We start from the raw sequence: 24,822 nt of genomic DNA, 5'->3' as shown, positions 1-24,822 counted from the left end.
ATTAAATAAGAACAGATGGGAGATTATGCATCAGCTTGTGTTAAATGTAATGAGAAAAACAACCTTAAATTATTTAAGTGAACTGAGATATTTTTTTAGGATTGTACTATCATCGTATAATTCGTATACAAAAAAAAAATTGGAAATGTTATAAGCACATAAAAATAAAATATACATAACCTGCAAGTTCGTTAATTTAAAATAAAACTTTTATCGTAGTTAACTATATAAATAGTAAGATTTATTAAAAAAAAAATATATATATCTTTTTTAAATTATTATTGTATAAAACAATATTAATTTTAATCAATGAATTATTATTTATATTAAATATTAATCAAATACTCTCGACCACAAGTTATGACAAGTTATTACTAAGACTAAACGTCATGATTAAAAATTGAATTAATATTGCAATTAGGTTATCTGTGCCACCTGTAATCTGTAAAAAGATAAAACAAAATATTATTAAATTGTACTTCGTCTAGTAAATTCTATTGGCAATGGCATTATATATTTTATATATTTCATAAAATATTCAAGTCGATTAAAAATGCGTTTGTTTGTTAAACTTTTATCCGTAGTCTTAAATTATTATTATTTAAGAAAAACGATTTCTAATCAGTGTATTAGTGTATTAGTGTATTTAGTATACTCTAAATGGTAAAATGATAATATTATATGCCTTACATTTGTAATGTTTTTTTTTTTTTATCAAATAGTTCAAGAAAAATGAAAGTATAATATATTTATAAATAATAAAAGGACATGTTCATTTGTTCAACAAACCATCCAGCCTAGGAAGGCTTAATATTTTGTACGTACAATATTGTTAATATTATTAATATGCAAGTTATTATTATTAATTATTATCTTTTTTCTGTAAAAGCTTTGTACACCATATAAAGCCCTTAGTATGTATTGAATTTATTGAATATTATAATATAATATCGTGTCAATTATTTACCAATTATTTCTTATGTATAGAGATTAAAAACAATAGATAATCAGCTAGAGGTTTAAATAGGTACCTAAATAATAAGTATAACATAAAATGTGTTTAAAATTATTTGGAAACAGTTTTGCACTTACCTGACATATAGACAACTTAAGCCGTGTCACTATCCGTAAAGATGATTTTTTTTTTTACAACAAATTGTTAACTGTATGGAGACAATAATCACACTTGATACGACGCGACACCTCTTCCAAACGAACAGGCTTTTTTTTTATTTCGCAACAAACTATTGTGAGAGTTAGACACTTGGACACATATTATTTTATTGATAGCTATTGCATCTGTCAAAGCTTGTTAGACAATAATTAAATGAACTTTGTCGGTCAGACTGCTCTTTTGCAAATTAAAACGATATATTATACAAATCGATATTATTGTTGTATATGTTGTCATGTCGAAAGAGACAAAATGAAACACCACTAATGTTTATAATTTTATTTTACGGGTAATCGGCTTTCGGGAAACAAATACGAATTATGCTAAACGAATAAACGCAGGTACATATGCGATTAAAAAGTACGGTTCAACAGTTTCGAATCAGTACTACGAAAGTTTTGGGTATAATATATTAATAACTTTGTCGTGTATATATTGTATTAAAACACGAAGACCACATATCTCACACAGTTACGCAAGTTAATTGCGTAATTTTATAAAAAAAAAAAACGTTTATAAGCCTGTGTGTTTTATATTTTAGTGTCAAACGAAGAGAAAATACGATGTATAAATGAATATTGTTCGTCGGCAACATATTTTATTCGATTTGTAATATTGTATATTATTTTAAGTTTAACACTACAATATACATTACACTCATTAGTTATAAGGTATAATAATATGATACAGATTACAGCAAATTTCCAGATTGGTCATTATCAGTGTGGACAACCTTGAACTATAATTTCGTGAATGTCACGAAATAACAATATTGATAATATACACAATAATAATATTAATAAAATAATAAATATATAAATAGTTAAATCACAGAGTAGATAAATTCATCTATTCTGTGGTTAAATCGCTCAAATCTATACACATTCAACAATACCAATCAATTCTATCTAATTAGGTAACAAGGTATCGAAGTATTTAAAGTTATAATAAGTATTTTTTTTTTTTATATATTATACTGGATACGTACGTTTATATTATGAGGTTATCAGTCAGATAGGACTATTTTATAAGAGGCACCTACTTTTATGCCGAATAATATTATGATAGTATGAAATTATGATTTTACACGCGATACAGAATTCCGAGTAACGAGTTAGAAATCGGAAAATCGGTATAAATGCGTTGAATAAAGTAAGTAAAGTATAAATAGGTATGAAGACTAATACAAACATGAAAACGCGCGCTCAGTATATTATGTCGTGTAATAATGGTGGTAAGATTAACTGATACCTGGAAATCGGTATTAATTTTATAATATTATTATATAGGTATTCTTTGAATCGCGAATTGTAGTAATAGACGCATTACCCCGGTAGTGGTAAACCTGCGACAAGTATACCGCAGTGGTGGTGGTGACCCGTCGATCAGTTAGCGGTTATTTTGCGTTGCCGTCGCGGTCGTCTCGTCGGAGCCCGTCCGACAATCGCCGGCACCTCGCCACTCGCCAGTTCAGTTTGGTGTGCCGTCACGTTCGTACCGTCGTTGTTGTTCGTTTTATCGAAACTCCGCCGACGTCGTCAACACCGTGCCGTGCTGTGCCGTGTATTTAATAATAATATTGTGTTTAATATTTTCATTGATCATTATTATTTAAACCGCCGTTTTTTTCTACCTCAATTGTATCGATTTTCCGCTAAAAAAATCAGATCTAGTGTTCATATGTGTTTGTATTAAAAATATATAAATAACACACGACTAGTGTGTACACATTTTCGATTAATAATTGTTATTGTTTTTATTGTTTTTATATATACATATATATTAAATAGATTTTCTGAAAACGCGAACCATACGAATCGCGGAAAAATAATATTTTAAACCGATTTTTCATCGCAGGCTGAGTAGTTAAAAGTCATCGGACTTGGTTGCAAATTAGTATTTTATTATAATTAATTATCGTTGTTATTGCTGGTTTTACGCTAATCAACAGCAACAGAAATATAGAAGTAGCCGTTTGCTGAATAACAAACGACTAGCAAATTTAGAGGTAAGTTTTTTCCCCAAAATATAACGCGATTAGAGTAAATATAAAATATTATACATTTGTACACAATATTACGTATATTATACCTGCACTAACGTGAGACAAACCTCTGCCGCAACGACACGTGCTACCTACCGCTGCCGTAGACAAATCCTCGCGGCTTTTGACCCTTTACCATACTTGTGTACTCTTTAGTCTTTGTCGGCATTTTTGCCACTCTTCAAAAAAGAGCCAGTGTTCAAAGGTGTTTGAAAAAATATTTGCTCATACAAGTAGCATTTGAATTTTTCAAATAATCGTTCCTAGTACGTCGCTAATTCTATTCTATTACATTACGGTTATAAACTTATAAATCTTGCGTATAAATCTTTACGTTAACATAACCAGGATTTATTGATGCGTTTTCGGTTGTCGTTTGATAAATAATAATGCACTGTTTTTTTATCGCTGCGATTCCCACTAATCAGCTTTTACGTAGCGTAGACGTGTAGACGGTGGTGGCGGTGAAAGCACAGAGTCTCTTCGGCTCTGCCGCCCACTCTGAACGATTTCGAAATTTTCCCCACAGACATGCACTCGACGACGCAACTACTCATTGAGCTTTTCTGGGTAGGCCCACTTGAAAACACGCTTAGATGATTTTTTTTTGCTGTTCTCCGACAAGAGACAATCTCGTCATTAATAAAATTAAAAATACTTACTGATGTCTAATATTTATAATATAGTTATCTATTTGTATATTAAAATAGAGTTACGATCTGTATATGATTAAGTATGTTTTTTCGGTAGATAGTTACTTAAATAATTATTGTAGGTACATCTATGATATATTAACATCAAATGAGAAGGAAAGATTGTTAGTCTTTTGACTAATTCAATTTTATTATTAATTTATTTGTACCTAAAAATATGTCTTTTTAGAACTGTTTAAACGAATATCGACTTTACAAAACATTCTTTTGCCCCCAAAGTTGTGTATGTGCGTGCTCTACTGGAAACTTATTTACTCGCGTATTTGAAATAATTTCTCTTTCTCGGGAACCACATTTTTCAGTAGTTTCTTGTAATAGTACCCAAGGTTTACTGATTTTTCATTAAGTGAAATTCACATCTTGTCATGAAATTACATACACCTAAAGTTCAGTGCCTCGGTTTTTGTGTTGGTTCTAACGCGCCACAATAAAGGCGAAGGAAATATTTGGAATTTTTCAAATACTACATATTACATAAATATGTAGTATACTAAGGTGTTAAGATATTGCAAATAAATTTGATGAATTTTCCTAAAATGTTGATAATTATTGAAGTACCTATCTATCATACCATTGACAACCTAATACTTAATGCTTAAGTTTATTATCGTCTAGGATGTTAATTTAATAATAATTATACACATTAATAATCGAACAAAAAATAGAAATTTGCGATAATTATAAAATGTCTTTAGTTACCTATTCTGATTGTCTATTATTAATTAAGTCACATTATAATTTATAATATATTGATTATGTTATAGGTATCTACCTAAATAAAATTATAAATTTTTTCTTTATATTTTTAACAGTGTTAACCTGTTCAATAGTGTATCTATCTTTATTTTAAAATAGGGGTTGAGTTAAATCTTTTACCATTATTTTATCATAAATGTTTGATGTAAACATTAAAATTAAGAATTTGAACTAATTAGGTACCTTATTAAACCATATAAAGATAGTTGTATCTTACGAAATCTATATAGGTATTATATTATTGTCTACTTTTTGGGAAAATATATTTTATTATGCATGTAACTATTAACCTACTACATATATTATATTATGTATAAATATTTTAAAAATGGAATTATTTTATTTTGCTGCCGTTTAGCCTGGAGGCTAATAGGTGTACTCTATGGCTAGTTGTAAAAATTAGAATTGCATACAAACATTGTAAGTACAATAAACTATACGATTCACATGGAGGTCATCCGACAATATTCTATTTGAATGCGTCAGTTTTAAAAATTTGTATTAACATTATAATAATATAAGGTATTATTATGTACGTATGAGAAAAAAAATGAAGATAAAAAACAGTTTGAGCACGACAAAATAATACGGTGTGTCAGTGACGGTATGCCTCTGACATGAAATATTATCGGCCCCACCACCACGGACAGAAACCGTCGGACTCAACGCCGCCGCCGCGCACTTTACCCTCAATTATTATTATATAATACATGTCGAGCGCCGGTAAACGGTAAACCGTCCATTATATAAATAGGTATTTATAATTTTATTATTATATTTCTCGATGTATGTTTGTATCTCCTTTTTTTTACATTTACGATTGGTCGCCGCGGGCTCAGGTCGGTCGGTCGTCGCCACTACCATGGAATGCAATAAACAGCACCCTCGTAAGTCTGTTCCTCGAAATAATACACATAGGACCAGACGAAAGTCATTCGGAATCCGCATATTTTCGTATATCGGATATCATTACCCTTGTAACTCGGTTACTTTTCTACTTCGCCCTTGCAGTGAAAAAAAATATATTACTTATAATAGTATTTATAACACTCCCTTGCAATAAGAAATAATTATCTAACTAATAATCGTTTAAACATAATGCATAGTATGGTTTATTTGTTTAAAAATATAAAACTATATACCTACCTAATCCTGTTTTATTCGAAGGATTGTTGATGAATCGTTGTTTTGATAGGTTTGTCGTTTGTGTCAACATTTTTTGTATTTAAATCATATGAAAAAATATCTACGAAATGGAATAAATAATAATATTCAATATTTATACAAGACAGATTACATGATCGGTTGAATGACAGTCATCTAATTTATATCAACGTTATGATTCTATATTCGGTAGACAATGTTCTTTTAGAAATCAAATATTTATTAGAATTTTTATTTTGAATGTTGAAGCGTTTATTCTAGATTATTATGTAGTGATTTTGAATTGACAGTAGATTTCATAAAATGTAGAATTTTTTCTGTTTGTTATAAGTTATAACGCGTTTTTAACTTATTACCCCACTTATTACCTATAGATGTTTTTGTTGATCGGACGTCTGTACCAAGTGTAAAATTAAAGTTATTTGTCTACTGTAATTTTCAACGGTACTTAGTAATGAAGTAATGAAGAGTCATTATAATCTAAATTAATTTTGATTTTTGCCTTTTAGTAGATTTTTGAAATGATTAATAGAAAGTAAATTGTATTTTTACATATATTTTGTTCAGTATCCACGTTAAGAATGTTTACACACATTTTATTTTTGGCAATATTATTGACACCAGTATTAGATTATCATTATTGTGCGTCATTTAAAAAATCATCTATTATCAATTTTTATATTTTTAATCCGAAAATCACAATAAATTATAAAAAGTAAACAGTTATTAGGTATTTATCATCGTATTGTAATAAAATAAATTATATTTTGCAATTGAACTTAATTCATATATTATACCTAAACATTATATAAACATATATAAGTAGTTTTTTTTTTTTTTTTTGAGTAATTTTATGCTAATTTTTTTAGACTTATACAAAAGTTGTTTAAAAAAATATTATGTAAAGATACGACGCCATGGTGGACGGCTCATGAACAATTTATGATTATCAGTCTTGCAGAAAAGAAATCATGCATATTTGAGTAAAACTAAAACTAAACAACTACAAGTATTCCTTTTAAAAAACTATAAAATATATAAATACATAATATATGTATATATATATATTTCCAGTCCCACCGTTACTACATTCAATCGATAAATATGACCCACAATAATAACAATAAATTGTGTTGTTCGTCTCCATTGATCACAGACATACATATCCGTCGTCAAAATTACCGATAAACAGTAAAATTAAATAGAAAGGGGTTTAAGGGTAAACGCTTCTGGAAAATACTATTATGACACGCATGGGTGTATATTCTATCGTCGCTGTCTTCAGTTGTGAGAAAGAATTGTGCGTAAAAAACCTCGTCATCATCATCCGACGTGGATAACAATGGTATACAAATTACAAGTTTTCGGTCACAAAAATATGTCCGCCACCGACGCATTGTTCTATTACTATCGTAGTCGGTGTACTGAAGAATCTGTCACATGCACGGTCGTGGTTCATCAGTCCTGCAGGCAAAACACCTGCACCCCGAGTGTGTATCCTGTATGTAATTATTTAGTTTTTCCGATTTTCTTGGGGTATACTGAAACATAAGGACGGTCCGATGGACAAGAATAATGTTTTGTGTGGGACAAATATATGGTAAGCATTTTATTTTTAAGTGTAACGATCAATAAAATTGTTCTTAATTATATTTCTTAGTTGTCTAGAGTAGAATAAGAAAGACTATAGAACTGGTTATCGTGATAAACGTTTTAAACAACTCGTAATGAACAGTAATTTTTTTCTTGTAATAATATTCGGAATCAGAAATTGCTTTTATTTAATTTTTTTATTGAGCATCTAGTTATTTTTTTATGAACTTTTTTAAATCATGTGATACGCTACAACGAGAATATAAATCAATTTGGATTAATCGTGCATTTGCATTGTAGCTTATTGATATTTTCACATACATACCTACTTTATCATTATTAAATTTAGTTTAGAGAATAGACATCTAAATATTATTAACATTGTGTTGAATAATATATGATGTGATGTATTTCGGATTATGTTATTTGTATTAAAAACCTGCGAATCTCCGCTTTTGTCCCCTATAGGGTTTGTGTGCAATTATACTGAGAAGGAAGAACATATAGGTTTCAATGACAACCGAGTTAGTGTGGGAAAGGCAAACATTATTTAACAATACGTTTCATTTTGTTATAAATGTATTTTTACTGTATTTTAATGAATGACTAAGTCGATCGTTATTGCATTTTGCACGTGTAAGAAAAATATATTATGTGGCTTTGTACATGAATTAAATTTTTGGTGGGTTTTATTTGGTATAACGATTAGTATTGCTTGCTGAAAACATTAAATAGTTAATAAATAATTGTTAATGTAGTTAGACAATCGATTTGCGATGTAAAATATAATACATATTATTTACAGTAGAACCCCATTAATCTGGACTATTTGGGGCTCTAGGTTGTCCGAATTAAACAAAATAATCAAAAATCGTAAATTATAAATTTAAAAAAAAATTTATTGGATATTTTATTATACAAGTTTCAAACTGAATATAAATACATATGTATGTCTTACAATATTAATTAACCTAAAAATTATTTATTTGGATACTTGAATACCTCATTTTCTTGTTTATTTTAATCAACGACATAGGTAAACTAGCGTAATTTACGTATTATAAACGGCTGTCCGGATTAAGTGAAGTCTGAACTAATGAGGTTCTACAGTATTTTTGTTTTTTGAAATCGTAAGAGTGCTGCAAGATAGCAGGAGAGTAGAACTTTGTACAACTTACATGTACATATACATATTGCTCAGTTGAAGATTAATGACCGTCTATATGTATTTTTCCATTTATTAATGATCCGAGGATGATCCGGGAAAAAAACGGGAAGTACAAGTCGCTGACGTCACGTTGGGGTTTATCAGTTGTATGTGAACTTTTTTATTTTCCGTTCTTAAATATTATTCTTTTTGAACCAAAAATAAATAGATAAGTCGAGCTTACATTACTACTGTGTGATGGGTGCGTGTTGTGCTACAAATAATATAATTGCGCTGTGTAAATACAGTTAGGAATTTTGGTTTAAGCTCTTGGTTATAATTATGGGCGGAAAAGTAGAACGCGGGCAGGTTTTTACGCTACTGTTAGTGGGGATCTCACATAATAAGTTATACAGTTGATAACGGCTGTAGGCTCCTCTTCTGTTTTTGCTGAATTTAATGAAAATAAAATTATTTTTTTTTAGTATAAACTATAAAAAAATCTCTAAATTTGATGGCAATTCCATCCCTTGTTTAAGAATAAATTTTTATACAATAGAATAAATCACAATGACAATCCTTGCTGTTTCTTACTTGACTATATTATATTATATAAATCTACAATATGAACTTAGTTTATGCTCACGATTGCCTTAAATGTTTTATTTTTACCTGTATTATTTATTTCTAGTATTTTACAGTTTTCATCGACAAACTACACACATTTACAAAAAAACGAACTTCTAAGAAAATAATGGTCTATTAGATTGACAGGCTTTGTTATATACCGCCCGGCGTTTATGTTTCATTATAATATTTAAAAATAAAAATGGGGATGAGATATCCTGTGGGGAGAAAGAAATATTTTTATCTCAAGCACAGTATTACAATAATATATTTGAGAAACCAACCATAATAATTCATAGAATAATTACTATAATTGGCTAAACATTACAGGCTAATTGCTATTACAGCATGTCGAAATCGATGCACATATAAGGCGCACGCACGACCCACGGTATAATCATCGAGTTGATATACATCGATATTATTATACACGTGTAGCCGTGTAGGTATCCTTCTAACCTAACAGGTGGGTTATCTATTAATCATATTTATATTGGGAATTTGAAAATATCGACAATAATATTGCCAGATATATTGATCATTTAATAACATATACAACTTTAAACATTTATTTCTATTCTTTCTTGTTCTTTCTAAGCATGTATTATTAAATATACGGACAATATATAATATATATATGTTTAGCAAAATTCTCTCCCTTTCATTGAATGTTAAAGAATAAGACCCTATAAATAATGTATATATTATATATATTTATTATATACTTTTCTTCCCTCTAATTACACAATAGAATGCGTCTAGTAGAAAATTATCGGCTGCAGACGAAATTGCTGCCCACCCCTACCAGCCACGACATAATATAATTGGCAGGCAATTCGCCGGCAGCCATATTCTCTGTACGCGTTTTCTTTTTTCTTTTACGTCGTCAACCCGTTCAAAAACAATGGCGTACCATGGGAGTGAGTGTGTATGTATGTGTGGTGCTTGTATGTATTTTTGTAAAAAAAAAAAAGGCTAGACAAGTTTTTGGACGTGCACGTATCGCATGCTAAGCAATGAGGAGGTAACCTGATATGACGGGTTTGCAGAGATATTCTATTACCGGATAATGTAGAAAAATAATACGTAAATAAATGTTAATAAAAAATTATGGAGAGTTAAAAGATAAATTGAATACATTTTTGTCACTACTGCCAATAGTATATAACCGCAATCACCTCCACCCCTGTGGCAAACGAACCGCGAAACGGACAATTGGTTAATTTATTAAATATTCGGGGGATATTGCTTGAGGGTGTAAATCGGGTGTTGGGAGTACAAAATTTCTTTGTGTTCCAAAATTCAATTTCAACCCGCACAATTGCACATAGTATAGTAAAACTGGAACAGCAGTACCTAACACAATTGTTGTTCAACTCCTCATAAATTTTTGATTCAAATTATTAAGCTCAATATTATATTTTGTAGTAAATTATTAATATAGAATATTATCAATATATCTTATCTTGTACTTAAAGTTTTAATTTATTTTTATTGCTTAAAAAATTTCTATTAATTTGGAAAACTAAGTATAATTGTATTGCCTATTAAAACATGGGTTGAAGTTTAAAAATGATGTGTCTTTTCGTTTAAATAATTTCTTTATTAATTATTACTTATAATATGATAGTTGTATAATTATCTGTTAATTTTGTATTTAATTTTTATACTAAAAAGTAAGTCATTTTCTATTAATGATTGATATAGTTGTAGTTAATATATTGTATATATATATATATAGATAATTATCTGTTAGCTATGAAGTAAGAGTGCTCGGGAATACTGTACTACTTGTAGGTATTAGTTATGCAATCTCAAAACATATTGAGTTCAGATAATTGATAATATTCTTATTAGAACGTAGGTAATAAAATGATGATTAGTCTTTTCAAAAGAACGATCAACTTTACATTTAAATCGATTGAGATACTTTTATATGAATGTTTAATGAGAAGAAAGTTAAATAGATATCCTATTCATAAAGCCTAATAATATAATAGTTGTACAATTATACAATAACTAAGTCACGATCTTTTGTAATAAAACTATGACAGTAGGTAATCGAAGCAGCGCTGTAATATAATTTCTTCACGGTGTATAGATAGTAATATGTGAATAACATTTTATTAATTCTATATAGTACTAAATACAACTTAAACAATACAAAACTGAAAATAGGAATTCGAAAATAAATTGTCCTATAATTCACGTTTGACCAAAAGTAAAACCATCTAAAAGTTGAAATATTAAAAAAAAAAGTAAAAACAAGCATCGTTTCTCTCTTTTCTCTCACGTATAGGTTAGAAGAGCCAAGGGAAATCGGCTTTTGGGAATCCTGGATTATCCTCTCCCCTCGTTTACCCGGACCAATAAAAACCCAAAGACGGTATAAAATACAGTGTACGCAAAAACAGGGTAAGGGTCCACTGTAGCGAGTTAACAGTGTTATAAATCGCATCTCTTTCCTCCACTCCCACCAACGTGGCCGTCCGTAGCCATATACCCTTACCCGGTCGTAGCTGCCGGGCTTAATATCGTTTTCCCAACGAATGTAACACACTGCTATTGCAAGGGTAGGTATAGATGGAAGGGGATAGCCTCTGTAATTAATTATCCTTATTTATGCCACCGATGAATTTTAGGTGTTTAATTTGGAGACCGGTTACTGCCCGGGGGATTCGATGATAAAAATAATGACAATAAAAAAATAGAGAAAGTAGAAAATGGCCGTAGGGATACGTAGGTAATTGGGTTTTTGACATTTTTTTTCATGAGAATTTAGGGATCTGCAAAACGTCACGGACTTGTGGATGGTTGTCTGGATTAACACTTGGGCTTGTTTGTATAGACTAATCGATGTTGGTTTTTTTCGTCCACACTTGTTTTTCTCTTCTTACCCGTCATTTTTAAAATTGTTCTTGTTTTATGTCACAGTGTTATTTACGAAACAACTTAGAAACAAAATAGAATTTTTAATCTCCTCAAATAATGTAAAACTCATTTATTAGATATCAGATATAATGCTTTTAAATTATTAAATAAACGTAGTGTGAAATATGATAATACAAAAATGTAGTTTCTGACAATATAAGTGAAAAAACCTTCCGTTGACTCATGACGTACCTACATCATCATTTATCATATATTGTGTTTGTAACAATGTATTTGTGCAATTATTTTCACAGAAAAATATAATAACAAATTAACCACGATCCTCGTTAGTAAATTGTATTACAAGGTAATCAATTTTACGTAAGGCACTTTGAATAATAAATATATTTTATACAGTTATTTTCGTAGGTCTTAAATCTAAACTATTGATAATTTTGTTAGTTAAATACTTAATATTAATTTATCATTTGTAAATACAACTTATGTTTAATAACTGAGTAATTTAATAAAGTTGTTCTTTAATATTTATTATTTTAATAGTGCTTATGTTGTTTTGACTTCATATTAAATTGTTTAAATTCTGTAAGTTATACATTTTTAATTAGAAGTTAGTATTTTGCTTTAAAATTGATAAGCTATATTTTATATTTTTAGTTTATCTATAAGAAATAATAGCTTAAATAAATATTAATTTAAATCATTGGTAATACAAATAGTAAATAAGGGTTAAAATCATAAATTATGTGTCTGATGTTATATCTAAATTAGCCGGAAATATGTAAAGTGATTTTTGTTTATATATCAATATAATGTTATGTTATACATTTATAACTTATAAGTTATAACTTATAACTTATACTGATACATTTCCAGCTACAACGTGTCATACAAAAATATGCATAATACCTACACTAAAGACCGGTTGGTTATTTTTTATTCCTGTATATACAATAATGTAATGGTCGGTGTTTCCTTTATCTTGTCCACGTCTATCGCTGTAACATGACTGCAAAGAATAACATTATCGCCAGTGACTTTGACAAATTACAATAAAAGATGAATAAGAAAGAAAAAATCGCTTCCTACGCCAGATTAACTCTTCTGGGTACTTAAAATTATATACAAATGGGTCAGCTTGGATGCAGGAAGGAGAGGGTAACAAAAAAGAAACGCTCACGAGCTTGCGTTTTTTTTATAATCTGCTTCGACATAATATACGCCCACCTGATGATTTTATATATTTTCTTTTGTGATTATCATTAAATTCCATAATTCTCAAAGATACTTTTCGATTATGTTATCTTAACCCATATTTTCAAAATGTATCCACCTAATCATAATTTTGTATGTATTCGAGTATGTGGTATTTTTAAACAATTGTCAAAAACTGTATTTATAAAAAGTCTCTAAATTATATTTTTGAGTATAAACTACTAATTAATTTTGGTAACCTCAGTAAAAGTGACTTTCTCTCTCTTTTACAATAGAAACAAAAAAATCGATTCTTTTGACCTCTTATTGCGGGAACTTCCGTATATATTTATACACGTATCTGGTATCTATTATCCCTGACTACCTGTGTAATATTTTTTAAAAAAAATGTGTAAAGTAATCTAATGAAATATCAAGTGAACGTAAAATAAAAATTAATATTTGAGGCTGTGAAGTATTAAATTAGGTTAAAAAGTTTACACGTATTAACGTACTCATGAAAAATTAATTCTCTAATTCCTTTTTTGCATGTCTTCTGCGATAAACAATAAAATTAAAATTCATGTACCTAAATCATTTCAGTTGTTGGTTTTTTCAATTTAAAAATAATTTAGTAAATATGATATTTGATATGCACCTATTACAAAATGCATTAGGTATATGCAATTTGTTACTCGTGTTCGATCGTGAAGTTTTGAACGTTTAATATTCCTAATACAATAATTTATGTGACTTAGGTATAGGCCTTTCTTCAATAATATTTATTCAATTGAAAAACAAATGAAAATGAAGTCCATTTCTTAGGATGATATATTTTTGAAGCCATAAAAAATATAGTTGAACATATTGTACTTAAAATAAAATTACTAAACATGTATAGATTCCTCTATTTATTTATATATAATATTAACACCAATATTAATTATATATATCGAACTTATATTATAGTATATTGAGTATACTATTATAAATTATAATATATAAATGTAAATTTAATAGGTATTATACAAATATTAATATTATAAGCTTCAATGATATATTGATTAAATTATTAACAGTATATGCACATTATACGGATGTTAAAGTATGAATGATCCGTCATAATAATTGCTAACAGTTTTAATTGTGTTTATTATTTTTAAAAGGTTTAATAACTTAAATTTTGACTATTAAATGTATATACATAGGTATTATGAATCTTTATATGTTATGAATTTTCACCATTTATTTTAATTTTTCTTTATTTAATCAAAACACAAATAATAATAATAATAATATAAGCATTTCAAAAATATATACGACTGTAAGATTAAATAATTTTCCCATTAATATTTAATTTCTGACCTATACCTACAATGTGTATAAAAGTAAACTTGCGAATCAATATTACTATACTCGCAGTAAGGTTAAGAGAGTTTCCGCCTAATATTTGTTTTCCCCTCACTTAAATAACATAGATAAAATCCATTCACTTAATATTTATTTTTATAAATGATTATTGATTAGTCTTAATGCAAATTTACCTATTGCAACATTTATAAAGGATAATATTTTAAAAGGTTTGACATTTCAGTTTTATATTTTATTATTATTTAAGTTTGTACTTATTCATTTGTTCAATAAAAAATAAAATAAAATAAGTAAATTTATAATCATTTTTGTAATTATTGTTGTAATAGGTGGTTTTACTTTAAGATTACTTTAAAACGTAACAAAAATAATTTTTTGGAAATATGTTTTGTCTAAATGGCACGTAGGTCAGAAACAGTAAACAAACAGTACGCTGATATCCTCAGGTGTTTCTTTTTTAATTTATTTACTTGAATATATGAATGACTTGATAATTATTTAAACTTTATCTGTTAATCCAAATAGATTTACCAAAAAAAGTAGTATTTAATTAAATTTGGTAGCATGTATAAGTGAAACAGAAACAAAGTGGTTGTAATAGTAATATAGGGCTTTATTATTTGCAATATTACTTATCAAAGTACACAAATATATATAATATAAAATAATAATATATACTCAATACTCATAATCCTATAATACTTTAACATTGATTTGTTTTAAACTTGATTATTGTGTACTAATTGTGTATTATTGTATAATAATTATACACCGGGCATGTGCAGGTACTCACAGTATTAGTTTTAAATAATTTATTACACAATAGATCGTAAAGAAAATTATTTTAGTTCTATTTGCTAAAATATAAAATACATAATCATAACTATGTAAAAAGAAAACTGTATTACGCATTTACGTCAAATTATTAAATAAAATAAAAACAACACTTTAACGTCCATGAAGGTACTATAGTAAGGAAGTCGTAAATCTGACTCCAAAAATCATCATTATTCCCACAGTAGTCCACTTGGTACTACCACATTTTGTTATCTAAATAGTTTTAGGAATGTATTATTTATATTAATATATCCGTTTATTTTATATAACAGCGATCAGCATGTTCGATTTTATTTTCAGACATTCTGTAAACGTCATGATTCTGTTACAAATTTACAATACTCGCGTTCGTTCCAATACAATGTACGTGCACACTCTGCAAGATCACGTATACATTATGTGTGTATCGAATGGTATCGATTATTTATATGAAACAATTCGAATGTCATCTATTGACCACTGTTTGTATGTGTCTCAAAGCTGTCGCATTGTAGCGTGTAACGTATATATAATATATTATATGCTCTCTAAACTGTAGAAAAAGTAATAACAATAATTATAATGTATGCCATTGTGTTACGGTTGACACTAAACAAACACACGAGAGTAGATATGATGAGACGGATGTGGAACGAATGCAAACTGCTGGCGACGGTGGGTATATAACCTTTCCCCTGCTCTGTAATATATCATATCTAAACGTTCGTCGACGGCGTGCGTACTATGTACATTATTTATAATATATGCATTATAAGCAATATTTCGAATTTGAATGGTTTTTTCACGATATGAGGAGGTCACACGGAACAATTTTATTATTACGTCTTATTTTTTTACGCTCACACAATACGCCATATTATACGATAAATCCTAGATCTGACTAGTTATACGTTTAGGACAAACTTTTTCCCTTCTTTATCAAAAATTGTCTGAAAAAAAATTATCTATTATGTTTTTGTTGACGACAGCAGTGCGATAACACATGCTAGTGTTCTCATCGATATTCTTGATAATGGTGGTGGTTTGGTGGTCGATAATGACATGAAGAATATTATATAATATTTTTAAAAACACGTCGGAGTTCTTGCTTATTATTCTTTAAAATGATATGATAATAATATACTAATATATTATTATTACTATTAAAATATGAAAAAAATACTCTTAAAATATATAAGTAATAAATTGTAATAAACAATTTAGTATTTTATGTTGTATATACAGTGTATTTATACACTCACGACTCACATACATCTTCGGCGCATACGATTTAATAATTTTATACTAACTATATTAATGAATAATTTTTCTCGCTAATTCTTGTATAATTATCATCTTTTAAGTCGCTCAAGTTGTTTGGTGGGTGGGAATAATTCTTATTTGAATTGCCTTAAAATTAATATTGTGTTATTATTGTTATAAAGCCATAATGCTACTTTGAAAGCTCGAAATAAATTATTGAATATTATAATTACTTTCCCAGAACACATATTAATAAAAATATAAATGATAATATTTTAGTATAATATGTGTTAAGATTTTGTAAGTTCCAATGTATAATTAAAATATTATATATACCTAGGTATTGTATTAAAAGTTATAAGTTATAAGTAACTAAAAAAAAAATTATTTCGAATTTTTAAAAAAAATAATCTAAGTGCATCTTTCATTAATTAAGTAATTATTATTTTAATCAAAAGTAATGGTATTTTTTTGGTGAGGTCGTTAAAAGTGTAAAAGGACCTAGTCATTTGACGATAACAAAGAAATCCATAGGGTAATTTTCAAAAGCGACATGTTTGTCTGAATTCTCCCTTTTATTTATTTATTTTTTTTTTGGTTGACACAACTCTTGTGTACACCTGCAGTCCCTCGGTAGTAACAAATCTCGGGTTCACAAAATCGTGGGGCAGTAACCAAACAGTGTGAGCAAGCGGACGATGCATAAAATTCCTGTGGGTCCAGGAACCATTGCGCATTGTACATTTGTACCTTCCTTTACTGCATTCTCGTTGACAAATTACTCATAATTCGATGATTTGTGCGTTTTAACCATGTTGACGTCGTTCGGACCCGAAAACATAGAAAGCACGAAAAGAATAATTTTTAAGAGTAAAAAAAATGACCGGTTGCAATCTGGTGTCAACGGACCCCGTTAACTCAGTAAAACGAGCGTATAAATGAAAGAAGATAAAAAAAAAAAATTGCACACGAATAGTATTATAATAGTATTATAGATATATTTTTCCTCTTACCAGCTTGTATACTGTATATGCCATCAGATTGTGATCGCTTTATCGGGGACCATTAATCGATTGGAATAGGGGACCTTTTACCATCGCGGTGGGCAGTTGGGATCACGATCGATATACGCGTATCACGAGAGCTCAATGTGTAGAGTGAGGGAGAGGTGAGTCGGTGGCCGGTGGTATTCGAGCGCGTTGTAAACAAAAACACCCGCGATCCATATCTGGATTTGTATTTTGACGCGCGCGACAGAACGCAATAATAATTACACGGTATCCGGTTACCGCCGAGGTACTGATTGCAGATAACGAGTTGTTTTATATTTTTTTCTTCAATTTCTTTTTTTTTTGCAACTCATCAGAGCTTAACATTCCTATGGCCCAAGGACTCCAATATCATTTCTTCGTTCCCTGGAAAGCCCTCGTGGCAGAACTATATTTAATTATGTCTATTCATAATATTATGTTAAATATTATATGATATTCAGGTTGCATTTTACCCTAAATGCATTATATATTTTTAAATGGCATAAATGTACGGTGACAGAAATAATTATCATATGGCAAATATCCAAGTTTAAAATGTTTTAATTCAAAACATAAACGATTTTTTTTTTCGTTTAAGTTTAGTTATATTAAAATATATTAACAGTTTAAGTAATGATGGTTTGTATCTGAGAAAAATAGTAAAACAAGTATAAACATAAATACTTGCGCGTTAAAAACTGTTATAGGTACTTATTATGTACACTATACTTATTGAATGCGTTCAATTAATCAATCTAGTATTTTTAGTCATAATTGACTCAATTGTCACAACACAATAATATTTTTCTTTAAGTAATTAGTGTAGTTACATAATATGTTATATATATATCTATCAATAATTCCAAAACATTTAAAATTATACAAAAAAAAATGCATTATTATATTATATTAATGGAATAAACATCTATTGGATAAAAAAAAGAAAGAATTGTAGGGGACCAGATGATGAGTTTATACTGAATACTGTATAACTCCACTACGAGCTGGTGGAAATACGGTTGAGGTAATGATGGCGGTCGACGAACCCGCATGATACCATACTCACCATGCGGCATGCGCATTATAATAATGTTATACTTACCTAATATATTCTATTGTCATAATCTCATGTTAGTACAAGTTTTCCCAAAATCAAATCGTTCAATAACGCACACATTTACCTAAAATCACATTACAGTTTAGAACCACAATAGCACATAATAGTGACCAGTTCAATACTAAACAAACCTATGTATATATATCTACGTATATTAAGTATTATACCATATTAATCAAAATCACAAAATCATTAGCAATGAAATTAATTTATCAAAATATTTAAAAAACTAGGATGTACATTTATTGAAATCTTAGTATTATCTACTAGTCATACTTAATTTTATTTTATTATGTATTGAATTATTTTTACAACACTTTATATAATGACAATATTTTGCAGATTTAATTATTATTATAAATTACGAACATATTATAGACTTTGTTTAATATTTCAATAATCCCAAATGTATATAAATATATAATGCCTGTTGCATGTAGGTATTTGCTTTAATTATGTACTTATAAGATTTTTCGATTACTTACCTATAAAATATAACCCTAGGTTTAATAAAGATTATTTAATAATTTTAATGTATTAAATACATTAACAGATCACAAATATCGTTGTATATTATACCGTTACACTTTTCAAATAAGCGACCGATGTTGGATTCCTTTTAGTACAGTAATAGTTCTAAATTCTTGGAAAATGTCTGGATTTTTGAAAAGTTCCATCAATTAATGTGTATTTATAGTGTATAGAAATATCTGCATGTATATCTTACGTGTATATATATTATATATATAATGTGACAAATTTATTTCATTCTTGTGTACCTTGTATACACGTAACAATGTATTATAATATATCATTATAAGTATAAATAGCCGTGGGGCGTGAAAGGAATGAAATTCATGCATTTTTGTTATTGTAAACAACCGACAGTCGTCGCATTTCCGCAACTCCTTTATAGCCAGTCAGCGGTGGTGTTTCGTGCTGCCCATAATATATGATATATATTATATTATATATATAATATAACAATACAATTTAGTATTATAACAGTCGCCAGAGACGACGAATGTAATTTTCGGCAATTTGCACCGGCAGCAGGACCCTGCAGCATTGACGACGGCCATCGGCGCGTACATGAATCGTGCACGTCTCAATACACCCCCGGTGCCGGATATTCGCGTGTAATTTTCCAGGTGTCCGGGTCGACAGCTAATCCTCGTATTTGGATTCCACCGTCGTATATTGCCGTGAAATTCACCGACGTTCGTGTTATTATATACGTTATATTTTATTGTATTATATTGTTATAAATATACGGTCGTGTACTCATATACGACTCGGCACACACAAAAAGCATCGCGTTCGGTCTTTTATGTACAATAATATTATATTATATTATTGTATATTATGCACACACGCCTCCGGGGTAGGATAATGACTGGTATTTAGGCCGTTCTTATTACCGGCGACACCTCTTCCCCTTATGTATATAATATAATATATACACGATTATGTATGTGTAAGGCGGCGGGACTAACAGCTGTGGCCCGCGCGTATAAATGTCCATTGTCGCCTTTAGTGCCTGTGTGTGTGTGTGTGTGTGTGTGTGCTCTTTTCACCCCCCCCCCTCCCTTCAATCGAACAGCAGCTACAACGCTCTGCACCCGCATTCCAAAACTACGACGTGGCGGCGGTACCAGCGAGAAAAACGTCGTACCATAAATTATCGTAAACTCTTCTTTACCCTTGATAAGAAGCTTTTCGGTTGTGATAAATTGCGGTTGAAACTAGGGGATTTTTTTCCCGAAGAGAGATAAAAATAAGAGTAAAAGAAGTTGTAGAGAGAGAGAGATGGAGCAAAAAAAAGGAAAATTCACCCCCACGCCTGTACAGCCACCGGTGCACGTCATTTGAATAAAGAGCAATAAATTGACATCGCGTGTCCGGACTGTGCACAAGTCTTCGGGACTGGCAATAAATCGTATACCGTTCGGTATACTTCGGAAACATTGTGTGTGTGTGTGTCGAAATGATGACCCGATCCGAAGAGAGAAGAGAATAAAACCATATTATATATATATTGCTGCGATCGGTTAGTTGTAGAAGTCTCACCACCGAGTGTCGACCTATCATTATATGTATATATATATATATATATTATAAATACATTATATATATACATTCACTCCCCTGGCCCTAAATTTCTACCCAGACTCGTTTCACGGCTGACGAATTTTTCAAAAATTATCAAAATGGAAAGTTTTCCATTAGGGAAATTAGAAAATACTGAAATACCGTCGTTTTTCTTTTTTTTCTATTGTTAGTTTATTTGTCCGGCTGCTCACCACCCCGTTGTTGTAGGTCAGTTGATGTCGATTCTGTTGGTACCTAGTATAAAAATGTTTATTAATTGCATACAGGTATTATATATAATTAAACATTTATATCAAGAAGAGTTAAGTTACTGATATTTTATTTAGCTACAAAATGGTATAGAAGTTAAGCAGAGAAAAGTTTCTTTAATTAAAATAATTCCAAAACCATACAACAGCATAATAATATAATGTATTAACATTACTTAGTACTTCGTGATACTGTACCTATTATAATAATAACGAGTTTCTAAATAATATGTATTTAAGAGATATTTCTTTATCTATTGTTTTGGCCAAATGAGATTTGTGTGTATGACATTTTTGAACACTCATACAGAAGTCATGTAATTAGATGACAGATGCTGTGTCAAGTACTGTGTATAATAGGTTTAAATCATTTATAACGTACAATTTTAAATGCTTAATGAGTTTAGTTGACTGAATCTCAACAATTTTTTCCAAAATAGATATATTATAATATTATAATATAGTTATTTAACAATAGTTTGTGATATCAGTTATATAAATGTTATTAATAATAAAATCTCAAACTTTATACAGTATTTTACTTCCGAATGAAAATACCAATTATAATTTCAACAGTTAATGTTATAATTAGTTCTAGTATCTAATATAGGTAATTCATTAGTAGTTAATTTGAATTTAAGATTAAATGGTAAAATATAGTACCTAATTGGTATTTACTATGTACTTGTTATGCAGTATAGTTTATTATGTATACATATTATTATATCTATATACGGCTATAATCATATTACCTATATGAGAAAAATAAATTTTAATTATTGTGCTGGTAGATACTTCATTGTTATAGCTATATGTAATCATTATGTTCTTGTGTAATTTTCTCAAATTTGCACCAAAAGGCTTACTGTAACACACGTGATGGGAACTTATTTTTGTTATATTTGGTTGTCCGATTTATTATTTTTATTTAGCGGTACATATATAATATGAATAACGAATGTATATATATCCGACTGGAATTCCACTCTGCACATTTTTGTATACAATAATATAAGCTCATTTAGTATAGTCGTCGTATAATTTAGGATATCACGAGACCTGTCAGTCGAGTGTTCTTTATAAAAAGGTTTCATCGGTGGAGTTTGATGAAAAAATAAAACGTTTTGTCTGGAACTAAAAGAGAAATGAATATGATTATAAAAAGATTAGAGTTATATTTATGACATATTCCTTTTATTTTCTAAGAATTGTCGCCCTGTTTCCATCGCCTATACGAATATACCACAGAGATAACTAACTATTATCTACAATTTATTTTTTATTTTAAACTATATTTTATTATTTTTGTTTCAGGTAAGTCGATTGCCGTGAATGTATTCATATTGTGCAGGTTAATAAGGTATTGTTTAATATTACATTATTATTATTTATTTATAAAAATATAATATATAATATTATATTATAATTTATTATACATAGTTTGAGCCAAGACGATTTATTACTGAGCACAATAATACAAACTTTTGTCGAGTTTAAATGCATTTTAAAATTATGATTCATTAAATAATCTGTATGAGTTAGATCCACTGTTATTTTTTTTTTATCGAAACAAACGGGTACCTATACTATTTTATTTTTGTTTCGTTTGTGCATTATAATATTACTTTTTTACAAGCTTTTAATTGCTTAATTACTTTATAAATGCCTATCACTTTTGTGTGAAATAGTTTACATCTAATTGTGATGAACATAGTGTTTTTCCTTGAAAACATTCCTCTGGTGCACTGCCGTGTAACCGGCACATAATTCCCTACCACATGTTTAAATACATCACAAACGCGCGTATACCGCTTTATTTTTTATATTAAATTTATAAATATTATTACATTGTATTTGATTTAACATAGTTGAATTTTTTGGTTTCTTTTAAGAAAAAAACTGCTATACTGTAATTTTACCTATGCAGCTGTGCCCAATACCCGTCGGCTATACCGACAGACGACAGGGTTTATATCAGACCAGTTTCGTATGTAGTAAAACGCACGCAATATCTTGAGTATACGAGTATACACAATATACTAATATTGTATATAATATATATATGTATGTACTTTTTTATTTCATATAAATCTCATCTAAACTTAATTTTAAAATGTAATGTATGTACAAATTTGCATGTTATAGCAAATTTTCCGATAAAAAGCATACATTAAAATATGATATTTTTATGACATTCGTATATATTTTGTTAATTTGTTGCTTTGGATATATTTAATTTATGTGAAAACAATATTAATTATTTTTTAAGTATGTTAAGTATGTATATAGAATACTATAATTCAGTCAAATTTTTTTATACAAATAAACTGAGTACCTATTGATTTTTTTTTTATCCAAGTTTATAGCATGATACGTTAAACTTATAATTTAAAATAATCAGATTAATTTTTTTAGCAACGTTATTATATTGCATTGTTATTTTATAATTTTTATTTCAAATCTTTTAATACCTAACTCAAGATAATCTCAGATAATTTTATGTAGGTACAATTTAGTTATAACAATTATAATTGTTATTATGAAATGTTTTATTTATGTCATTTCGTAAGTAGTGTGCACTGTGCACTCTTTTAATATCATGTTGGATTATCTGACACGGGCCCGGGTGAATTAATTAATGTGAAACTATTCATCTTTTATAAATCATATTAAAATACTATTCATCTTGTAAATAAATAATTAAGTGTTACAACAACGGAATTGCTATAGAAGAGGAAAGGTTAAGTTAATTTACCAATAAACTGTACTTCAAAAGCTTTTGCGTTTAGTTGGTGACTATATGTTGGATTGAGACTAATGATCGAGAACTTCGTGATGTCGCTATTATTTTTACCTCTACATTTTGCCTCCTCCTTTTCATATATATACTCAGAGCGGTAAAATATTGCTGGTAATGCGGTTCATTTGTATTCACGAGATAACTCTGGGGGACGATGATGAAAAAAAAAGGGTGGATGGGTATAGCTAGAGATTGCGCTGTGGCGGAAGAGAACGAGCCGAGTGAAAAATGAGAAAAACGAAATTGGCTGCACCTTTCTCAACCTCCATTCTTCCCTTCAAGGAAAGCGCCAAAAATTATTTAGAAAAATGAGTAGGTTTTATAGCATTTTCCTTTCATTTTACAAAGCGTGACGATGGGATAAGACGTTTATAATATTAAATTAAGTTGTACTTGTACACCAAGTGTTACGAAAGAAATTAAAGTATACGAGTAGTTAGATTAGTTATTTTTCAAAATATAGTTGTATTAGCAATATCTAAAGATTTTCATTTGTCTTTAATCCATTCATTGCCTATCTATAGTATTATAAATTAAATAATATACCTTTGGTATATGAAAACACCCTGTGAAGGATTAAATAAGAACAGATAGCTTTAGCTAACATTGCTAACAGGTATACTAATAATACCTACTTATCTTTCAAATAATTTATGAAGCTATAAATTTTGTTTGTAAGTTGACAGTTTTTTAATATTTTTTTTTGTCTACTACTAAACATACAGTATTTCAGGATTAAAAATTATTCTTATTACCTAGGTAT

General features: G+C 29.0%; 1 protein-coding gene across 8 annotated transcripts in view; it reads left to right on the top strand.

Moving 5' to 3' along the window:
- Positions 1-2,629: 2,629 nt before the first annotated feature.
- The window catches only part of LOC114123847 (ephrin type-B receptor 1-B), a 119,757-nt gene continuing 97,564 nt past the window's right edge, over positions 2,630-24,822 (top strand). For all 8 annotated transcript variants that reach the window (XM_027986968.2, XM_027986967.2, XM_027986966.2 and 5 more), the window contains exon 1: positions 2,630-3,182. The gene's annotated coding sequence lies outside the window, so the exon portion shown is untranslated. The remainder of the gene's footprint in view (positions 3,183-24,822) is intronic.

The sequence above is a fragment of the Aphis gossypii genome, chromosome 1 (assembly GCF_020184175.1).
Source record: "Aphis gossypii isolate Hap1 chromosome 1, ASM2018417v2, whole genome shotgun sequence".
In the NCBI taxonomy this organism is placed as follows: domain Eukaryota; kingdom Metazoa; phylum Arthropoda; class Insecta; order Hemiptera; family Aphididae; genus Aphis; species Aphis gossypii.
This window is presented reverse-complemented; position numbering and strand designations above follow the sequence as displayed.